This window comes from Trichechus manatus, unplaced genomic scaffold (assembly GCF_000243295.1).
Source record: "Trichechus manatus latirostris isolate Lorelei unplaced genomic scaffold, TriManLat1.0 scaffold00054, whole genome shotgun sequence".
In the NCBI taxonomy this organism is placed as follows: domain Eukaryota; kingdom Metazoa; phylum Chordata; class Mammalia; order Sirenia; family Trichechidae; genus Trichechus; species Trichechus manatus.
In genome coordinates this window covers 5,968,494-5,978,160 of record NW_004443990.1, presented here as the reverse complement: position 1 = coordinate 5,978,160, position 9,667 = coordinate 5,968,494, and positions in this window count along the sequence as shown.

Sequence of the window (9,667 nt, the reverse complement as noted above, 5' to 3'; positions counted from 1 at the left end):
TTTTGGATATGTAATCAGGAGGGATCAGTCCCTGGAGAAGGACATCATGCTTGGTAAAGTAGAGGATCAGTAAAAAAGAGGAAGACCCTCAATGAGATGGACTGACACAGTGGCTGCTACAATGGGCTCAAGCATAATGACAATGGTGCAGGACCAGGCAGTGTTTCGTTCTGTTATACATGGTGTTGCTATGAGTGAGAAGTGACTCAACGGCACCTAACAACAACACTGTAAATTGTTTTGCTTTCCTGATTTTCTTTTTGTAGTTCTCTTTATTGGTGTATAGGAATCCAACTGATTTTTGTATGTTTATCTTGTGTCCTGCTACTCTGCTGAATCTTTCTATTCATTCCAGTAGTTTTCTTGTGGAGTCTTTTGGGTTCTCTAAGTATAGTATCATATCATCTGCAAATAGGGATAGTTTTACTTCTTCCTTACTAATTTGGATTCCTGTTATTTCTTTTTCTTGTCTTATTGCTCTAGCTAGGACTTCTAGAACACTGTTAATACGAGTGGTGATAAAAGGCATCCTTGTCTTGTTCCTGTTCTCAGGGGGAATGTTTTCATTAAATAAGACATTTTTATATTAATAGAGAGAGGATATTATTCACATACCCTCCCTGAAAGAAAAAAGGACATGTTTCAAGGAAAACGGCTGGTACCTAGAAGGAAGGAGTAGTATGCAAGAAGCAAAGGTGAACAAATTGGTAAACATCAGCAAAACTAAACAATGAATTGACTTCATAAAACTAGAATTACAACAATAGTTAAATTTAGGGATATAAAACCAGGTAGACCTAAAATAAAAAACATCATTGTTGTTGTTAGGTGCCATCAAGTCAATTCCAACTCATAGCGACCCTATGTATAATAGAATGAAACAATGCCCAGCCCTGCACCATCCTTATGATCATTGCTATGTTTGAGCCCATTGTTGTAGCCACTGTGTCAATCCGTCTCATTAAGGGTCTTCCTCTTTTTCACTGACCCTCCACTTTACCAAGCATGATGTCCTTCTCCAGAGTCGGGTCCCTCCTGGTAACATCTCCATAGTACATGAGACAAACAGCAATAACATGTAAAAAGGAGGAAGTGATTATACTTGAACTGACCTAAGCTCATTTTATAGTTCTAGGGAGATTTGATTAATTTTAGATCAAGTGCACATGTTAACAATTTAAGGGTAATCACTAAAAGAATAGAAATAGATTTTTTTTTTTTTAACAGTTAAGTGGTTTATTAAGGAAGTAACAGTGTACAGCTTGGGATCAGGATCAACAGGCTACAACTCAGGATCAGAATCAGGAAGCGTGAAGGCAGTCTCCTTTCTTCAGTGCAGGACAGCTCTTTTAGCTCCTCTTGGGAGGACAGCCCCCTGGGGACAGGGCTCCTCTTGGCCCCCTCAGGACAGGCTCCTCTTGGCCTTGCAGTCTATCACCATCCACTCTGCTGCAGGTCCCCTTCTGGGCCTGTCTCCACCTTCAGGGTTACAGCTCTTGACCCACGTTACAGCTCTCTTAGGAGGCTCCTTGTCATCTCTCTATCTGCTTCTTCTCTCTTCTTTCTGCTTCTCTTCCTCCTTCTTTCTGTCTGAGAAACCTCTGTGAGGCTGGCTGCTTAACTACACAACTCCTTGTGAATTTCAAGGCACGGCCCCTCCCAGTGGGGGGGGGCACAAACTGACCAATCTCCTCTCAGTAGGCCATAGACACTTCATTTGCACCGTAGGCTACGGACACTTCATTTGCATAGTCTATTGGCCAATACCTGCAAGGTGCATACCAATCACAGGGCAGGCTGCAACCCAGGACCAGACAAAAAGTATCAAACCAAGTTTTTTACAGATTACCCAGGAAAAGTCGATCAACCTGGACAAAAGTAATGAACCTTCTGCGGTAGAAAACTAGGGCAAAGGTGACTCCTCAGGGCTTAAGGGAAAAATTTCTCAAGCTATTTTTTCAAAGATTCAAGGCAAAAGGCCACATAAAGGAACTCATTTCACCAAAATACCACATGTACTCTTTTGTAAAAAAATTTTTTTAAAACTTTTTACAGGTGTACAATTTATTGACAGCACTTAAAATAATCAGCTGTGCAACCCTACCCTTTATCAATGTGATATTTCCATCACTGTTAACTCCCTTTTCCCCTCCCTCCCACCCCATAACCACTAATAAACTTTATTCTCTTTACATTCGCCTTTTCTTATCTTTTTATATAAGTGAAGTCATACAATACTTGTCCTTTTGTGATTAACATATTTCACTCAGCATAATGTCTTCCAGCTCCAGACACACTGTAGCATGTATCAAGGTTTTATTTTTCCCACTGGCTGAGTAGCATCCCATTGTATGTATGTACCACATTTTGTTTATCTATTCATCTGTTGATGGGCATTGCGGTTGTTTCTACCTTTTGGCTATTGTGAGTAGTGCTGCAATGAACGTTGGAGTACAAGTCTCTGTTTGAGTCTCTGCTTTCAAGTCTTTTGAGTATAGAAATAGAATTTATGACTTCCAAATAAACAAAAGAGGACAGAGGGAATGAAGAATTATCAATCAATTCAATAGAAGATAAATAAGTAAACAACATTTACAGAAAGCAAAGTAAATAAAAACTGCAAAATAAGATGGAAGACATACATCCCAAAATATCAGACACCTGTGGACCAACAAGCTCTCTTAGCCATTGCTAGTGGCAATACAAATTGGAATACCACTTTGGAAAACAGCTTGGCATTACCTTGTAAAGTTTTATCTTCATACACCCTACGACCCTGAAATCACTCCAAAGAGTAATTCTTGCCCATGTACACCAGAAATATTCATAACAACACTGTTCGTAACAACAAAAACCTAGAAACAACCCACTGACAGGAGAATGGAATGGACAGTTTAAAGGGTAGCATAGTCACACAGTGGAATTTTATACAACTATGAAAAAGAGTGAGCTACAACCAGATGCAGCAACTAACTGAATCTCAGTGATACTATGTCAAGTAAAAAAATAAGCCTCAGAAATTTTTCATAAAGTTCTAAAACAACTAAACGGAAACAGTTTATTTAGTCATGATATGTGTGATAAAACTATTTTTGAAAAGTAAAGGAATAATAAATACAAGATTCAGATTGGTGGTTACTTCAGATGGGAAAAGGGAGACAGAAGGAACACATAGGTAGTTGTAAGTCATTGTCACTGTTTTAGTTATATGAGTGACTAGTAGGTTTACAAGTGTTCATGCCATCAAAAAATAATTAAAATAAAATAAAAGAGTAAGGCCATGAATATACCCAATGATGATAATGTGCTGTACCAGAGATTGTGATTAACACATTTTTGTGCCACAAAGTTTAAAAAAAAACAAACAAAAAACAGCAATCACAATAAATGTAAATGGACTCATCTTGCCAGTTAAAATTAACAAAATAAATAAATGAACAAGACCCAGCAAAATGCTGTTTACAAGAGACTCATCTAAAATTTAAGGACATAGTGAGGCTCAAAGTAAGTGAATGAAAAAAGATATACCAGACAAATGCTAACAAAAAGAAAGATGGAATTGTTATATTTATCTCAGACAAAGTAGATTTTAAAGCAAAAAGCATTAGGGACAAAGGTCGTTTGAGTATATACAAAAGAAGCAACCCATTAGGAAAATATAGTAAATCTAAGCTTGTATGCACCTAATAACATAGCCTCAAAATATATACAGCAAAAAGTAAGAGAAATAAAATAATAGAAAAATGCAGTCATAGTGGGAGAGATTTCAACATCCCTTTTTGATGTACCTGATAACATATTTTCTAAATATAGAGAGCAAAACTTGAGAGATTTGTAGGAGAAATTGGCAAATCTAGTCATATTAGCAGAGATTTTAAACATATCTCTATAAAAAGTGATAGATCAAGCAGACAAAATATTAGTAAGACTATAGAAAATCTGATCAACACAATTAGCAGTTCTGATCTAATGGACTCTACACTTAACAATCAAGGGATATGCAGTCTTTTCAAAACCACATGGAAGATTTATAAAAATTGATCATGTACCAAAGTAAGTCTCAATACAACAGCAACTCAAAAGGTTGGATGGGAAGCCTAGGGGACAGTGAGTTGAAGATAATGGTGATGGAACAATTTGGAAGAGGATAGTGAGAATAGCTGCACAATTGGAAGAATGTAATTGATGTCACTGAATTGTACATGTAGAAACTTTTGAAATGGTGTAACTTTGGTTATGTATATTTTCACCAAAAAAAAAAGGTCCTCCAAAGTCGAGAAGGGAGAGTGTTGACATGTCGTGGGGTTGTTAACCAATGTCATAAAACAATATGTGTACTGAGTGTTTAATGAGAAACTATTTCTTCTGTAAACCTTCATCTAAAGAACAATTGAAAAAAAAAAAGCCTCAAGGTTGCAGGTGGGTAGAGGACCAAATTATTAGCAGCCAGGCCAGAAGTAAACTTATAGCAGTTGATTTTAGCAAAGGGGGAAGGCAGAGTTCAATCAATCATGTTAAGATTAGCCAACGGTTGATCTTCCCTATTTTTCCCTCCTCTTCGCTTTATAAGCCCCATTGTACCCAGCTTCTTTGCGCCATTTGTTTTTTTCTGGAATTAAAATGGTCTCCCTCTTTGCATATGGAATCAAAATAATCTCCCTATATGTATATAGAGTAACTGCTCAGAATAAACCTTGTATTCAAAAAAAAAAAAAAGTAAGTCTCAATAAATAACAAAGAATTTGCTTCACAAAGACTACCTTCTCTGACCATAATTCACTTAAATTAAAAATAAATAACTAAAAGACAATTTTAAAAAAACCTTATGCTTAGAAATTTTAAAATGTACTTGTATTGTGTAATGGGTGAAAGAAGAAATCATATTTAAAATCTAAACACTTTTTGACTTGGATGTTAATAAAAATACAGATTACTTGAGGAATGTAGTTTTTAGTGGTATGTAGAGTAAAATCTGTAGCGTTAAATGTTAAAATCAGAAGACAGAAGGCTGAAAATTAATTACGTAACCTAATAATTCAAAAAATTAAAAAAAGAGCAACAGTGTAAAACTAAATAGAGCAGAAAACCAAAAACCAAAACAAAACCAAACCCGTTGCCGGTGAGTCGATTCTGACTCACAGAGACCCTATAGAACAGAGTAGAACTGCCCCACAGGGTTTCCAAGGAACAGCTGGTGGATTCAAACTGCTGACCTTTTGGTTAGCAGCTGAGCTCTTAACCACTGCACCACCAGGGCTCCAAATAGAGTAGAAGGAAGGCAATAATATATAATAATAATATATAATGTATATTCACATATTATATTCTTATATTTGATATATAAGGATACAATATATAATAATAAGTAATGTGATAAAAAAATATAAGAGCCAAAACTAATAGAACAGAAAAAGAAATAAGAGTATTAAAACTGAAGCTGAGTCTTTAAAAAAAGACTAGTTAAACAAACAAAAAAAGATCCCTGGCACAACCAAATCTAGGAAAGAGTTAAGATGCATATAAATGAAAAAAGAAAAAAAGGACATTATGGATAAACACAGCAGAGATTAAAATACATTAAGAGGAAACTATGAAGAATGCTTTACCAATAAATGTGAAAACCCAAATGGTATGGACAATTTCCTTGGAAAACATAATGTGTAAAAACGGACTTAAAAAGAAATAGAAAACCTGAAGTGATCTATAACCATTAAAGAAGTGGAATCAGTAGTTAAAAATCAACCTGTAAAATGTCTACCCCAGATCCAGACATTTTATCAGCAAGTTCTACCAAACACTCAAGGAACACATAATTCCAATCTTGTACACACTGTTCCAGAATGTGGAAAACGAAGGAACATTTACCAATTTATGAGGCCAGTATAACCAAAGGCAATATGGGAAGGGGAAATTGCAGCCAATTTGAGTTATGAACATGAATGTAAAAAATCCTAGAATTAAATTAGATGTTGGCCTTTATTTATTCATTCACGCAATAAATATTTATTGAGGCCAACCATGCTCCAGCAGTCACTGTGCTAGGAACTGGTGGTACATGGTTAGCAGAAATGGACTTGTAGTCTCTACTCTCAGAGAGTGTATAGCTTGTTCAGGGAGATGAGCGATAAAGCAAATGATCACAAATAATAAGGTACACCAAGGACATTCCGGCAGAGGATAGTGTATACCAAGGTGTATTTGACCTGGACTGAGAGGTAAAGGAAGGCTTCCCAGACATGTTAAGTAGAGTAAGAGTGGATGTAGGGTAGGAAGACTTTAGGAGGTTACTGCAGGGGCTCAGGTAGGAGATCTGGGATGTTGCAGTAGGAATGATGGATTTGAGAGATACCTAGAGATAAAACCCACAGGCCCTCATGATGGATTGTACACAAGAACGGGCAAAGGAGAGGTTTCAACCTTGTTGTCTCACTCAGTTGGCTGAGAGTTCTGTTTACCAACAGAGGGAATCCTCAAAGAGGATCAATTTTAGAAAAAAAGAGCATGTGCCTAGGTTTGGACACGTTTGAGTTTGGAAAACCTCTGGGAAGTTTTGGAGCAGTGGTAGTTCAGTGGTAGAATTCTTGCCCTCCATGTGGAAACCTGGGTTAGATTCCTGGACAAGGTACCTTAAGCATATCTACCACCTATCTGTCACCGGAAGCTTGAGTGTTGCTATGATGCTGAACAGGTTTCAGTAGCATTTCTAGACCAAGACAGACTAGGAAGAAAGGCCTGGTGATCTGCTCCTGAAAATTAGCCAGTGAAAAGCCTATGGATCACAACAGCCCAATCTGCAACCGATCTTGGGGATGGTGTAGGATCAAGCAGCATTTCCTTCTGATGTTCATAGGGCTGTCATAAGATGGGATCAGCATGAGTGGGGGGCCAACTCTACAGCAGCTAACAACAACTGGGAAATCTAAGTGGAAATGTTGACTAGGAAATTGACCATGAGCTCCTGAGGCTCTGTAGGGAGGTCAGAGCTGGAGATTTTAGTTTGCATGCATCAGCATACAGGTGGTATTTAAACCCATCCTGGTGGCACAGTGGTTAAAGCACCCTGCTGCTAACCGAAAGGTCAGCAGTCTGAACCCAATAACTACTCCGCAGGAGAGAGATGTGGCAGTCTGCTTCCGTAAAGATTTTGGCCTTGGAAAATCTACGGGACAGTTCTACTCTGTCCTATAGGGTTGCTATGAGTTGGAATCTGCTTGATGGCAATGAGTTCGGTTTCGGGTATTAAAAATAACGCTGTCCGAAGGGACAGCATTGAGAGAATTTTTTGGAATGATGAAAACTGTTCTGCATCTTGACTATGGTGGTGGTTACACAACTCTATGCATTTGTGAAAACTCATAGAATTATAGAAGAGTCAATTGTACTGTATGTAAATTAAAAGGAATTAAGTAAGAAATAATGTAGTAATGGGAATTTAAGATCTGGTTTTCTCTCAACCATTGACTTTGTAACTGCTGCACTGGACCCCTCTCAGGGTTTTAATTCAGTTCGGTGTCAGCATTTCTATCTCTACGACATGGAAGAAGGGCACCTCCCTTCCCACCTGCTTTGTAAAGGACAGAATAAACATGCAGGCAGCAGAACCAAAGGGCATTAGACTGAGGGCCAGAGCCCCACTTAGGTATTGACTGATGCGGGTGTGCGTAGCCTGGTGAACTTGGCTTCTCTGGAAACCTGATGTAAATAAAATGAGGGGTTGGCTCAGGAAAGGCATTTCTACCTCTGATGGCCTGTGATTCTATTGTAAAAATCCAAAACACAACCCAATTAACTCTATTGTCTGTATTTTGTTATTGAGAATAATCATAATAAACAATTAGCAAAATAACTGGTTCTTCAACGCATGAGACCCCAGATGATTTGGGAAGCAGCTTGAAGCGCTGGGAAATGCTTGGATTTGTGGTTTAAGGCCTTAAAGTGTCTTCCAGAAATTATACTAAGTAATGACTGATAATAAGCACGACTCATACAGGTTTGCAGTGAAAAGGGGGCTTTTACAACATCCGTTCCCTTTAACTCCTCATCCCCACCCCACCACCCTGCCAGGGAGGAGTTACCTCCATTTAGGTGACGGGGAGATTAAGGGTCTTGACATCCAAGGCTATGGCTGGTGTTGAGATTTTCCAAATACTTCTGTTTTCTTAGACCCACTATGATTTGGTACAGTTTTGGCGTTGAGTGTATGCCATTGTTCCCTAATCCTATGAAAATTAATGGAAAAGTGTTAATTGGGAATCAATTCATGCTTAACATTAATCTGGGTATTTGATGAACCACAACTTTATGTTGTCCTCATGCCACATTAACTCAGTTTACTGTAATAATTTAAAACAATAAGGATAATTGTATCCTTATTGATTTAAGTACCCCATAAATTGAATCCAGAATTTGGTCAGCCTGGAATCCTCTGGAGAAGTGTGCGAGGCTATTAGAGCAAAGACGACATTGTCTTTTTGGAGTTTTCAGTGCTGGAAGGAACGAAACCAGCACTTACTAAGCACCTACTGTGCGGCAGGACCTGTGCTGCACCACAGTGCTCCGGAGGGAAGGAGGCGGTCGGCTAGTTGTCTGAAGCCTTCTACTACCCTACTACTTCCTCTGGTCGTGGGAGGTCTTGCGCTATTTCAATCTCAGGCTTTTTATTGTCTCTGTACAGAAAGTCTGGGTAACTTGACAAAGAAGACAATATATAACGAACGGGTTGGAGAGGGGTTTCCTGAAATAACCACGCTTCTCAGCCATCCCAGCGACGCTCCCAAACTATTTCTTAGTATGTACAAAAGTTTCCTTTGAACCCCATTCATTTAACCTTGACACCTACAAGCCTATTTTATTATACTTTTTAAACGCCATATGATCAACGCGGAAACCTTTTCTTCAGCACTTTCTCGCCACTGCAATCGCGTCAGTTTCTCAAAGTTCCAAAATAACCTTTCCCGGGCACGGATTCGTACCTCTGCCGGGGAAGGGCGGGGAACGGCGGCAGACGTGCCGGTGTGGAGAGAGAGCCAGAGAGAACTTCCAGCGCGACCGGAAAATAAAACTTGTGGGTGGTGTTTGTGCCGGAGGGTCTCTGCAATCCTGAAACCCCCTGATCCTGGGAGGTCTCGGGGGCCGCCGAGGAGCACTAGGATTTGGGTTTGCTCCCGACGTCCTTGACCTAAATTTCTGCGCCGTCGCTGAAAACACGGCCCAGAGCCAGGCAGGCGGCTGGTGCCATCCCCAGATCCACGCTGCCGGGGCCGGGGAACTTGAATGGACAGGCCGAGTTAGAGGGGTGGGGGCGTTTCCTCCCCGCCGCCGGGTAAAGAGCCGCGGCCAGCTACTTGGCCTCCCCCTCCCCCGATCTGCCCGCCCCCTGCAGACCATGTGATCCAGGGAAGTCGGGGTACGCACCCCCTAGACCAGCGCCCCGCTGGCCCGGAGGAGGGGCCCCTTCAGCCGCGGGGTTAGCGCGTCGCCCCAGTGGGTCCGGCCGCTGGCGGCCGAGTGTGTGCGCGCGGGCAGGCGGGGGCCAGACCGGGGTGCGTGACGTCACCGGCATTGGTTACACGACGTTCTAGAACTCCGCCCCACGTGCGCCGGGGAGGAGGGGGAGGAGGAGGAGGAGATGGGGGTGGGGAGGAGGAGGGGGAGAGGTGGGGATGGG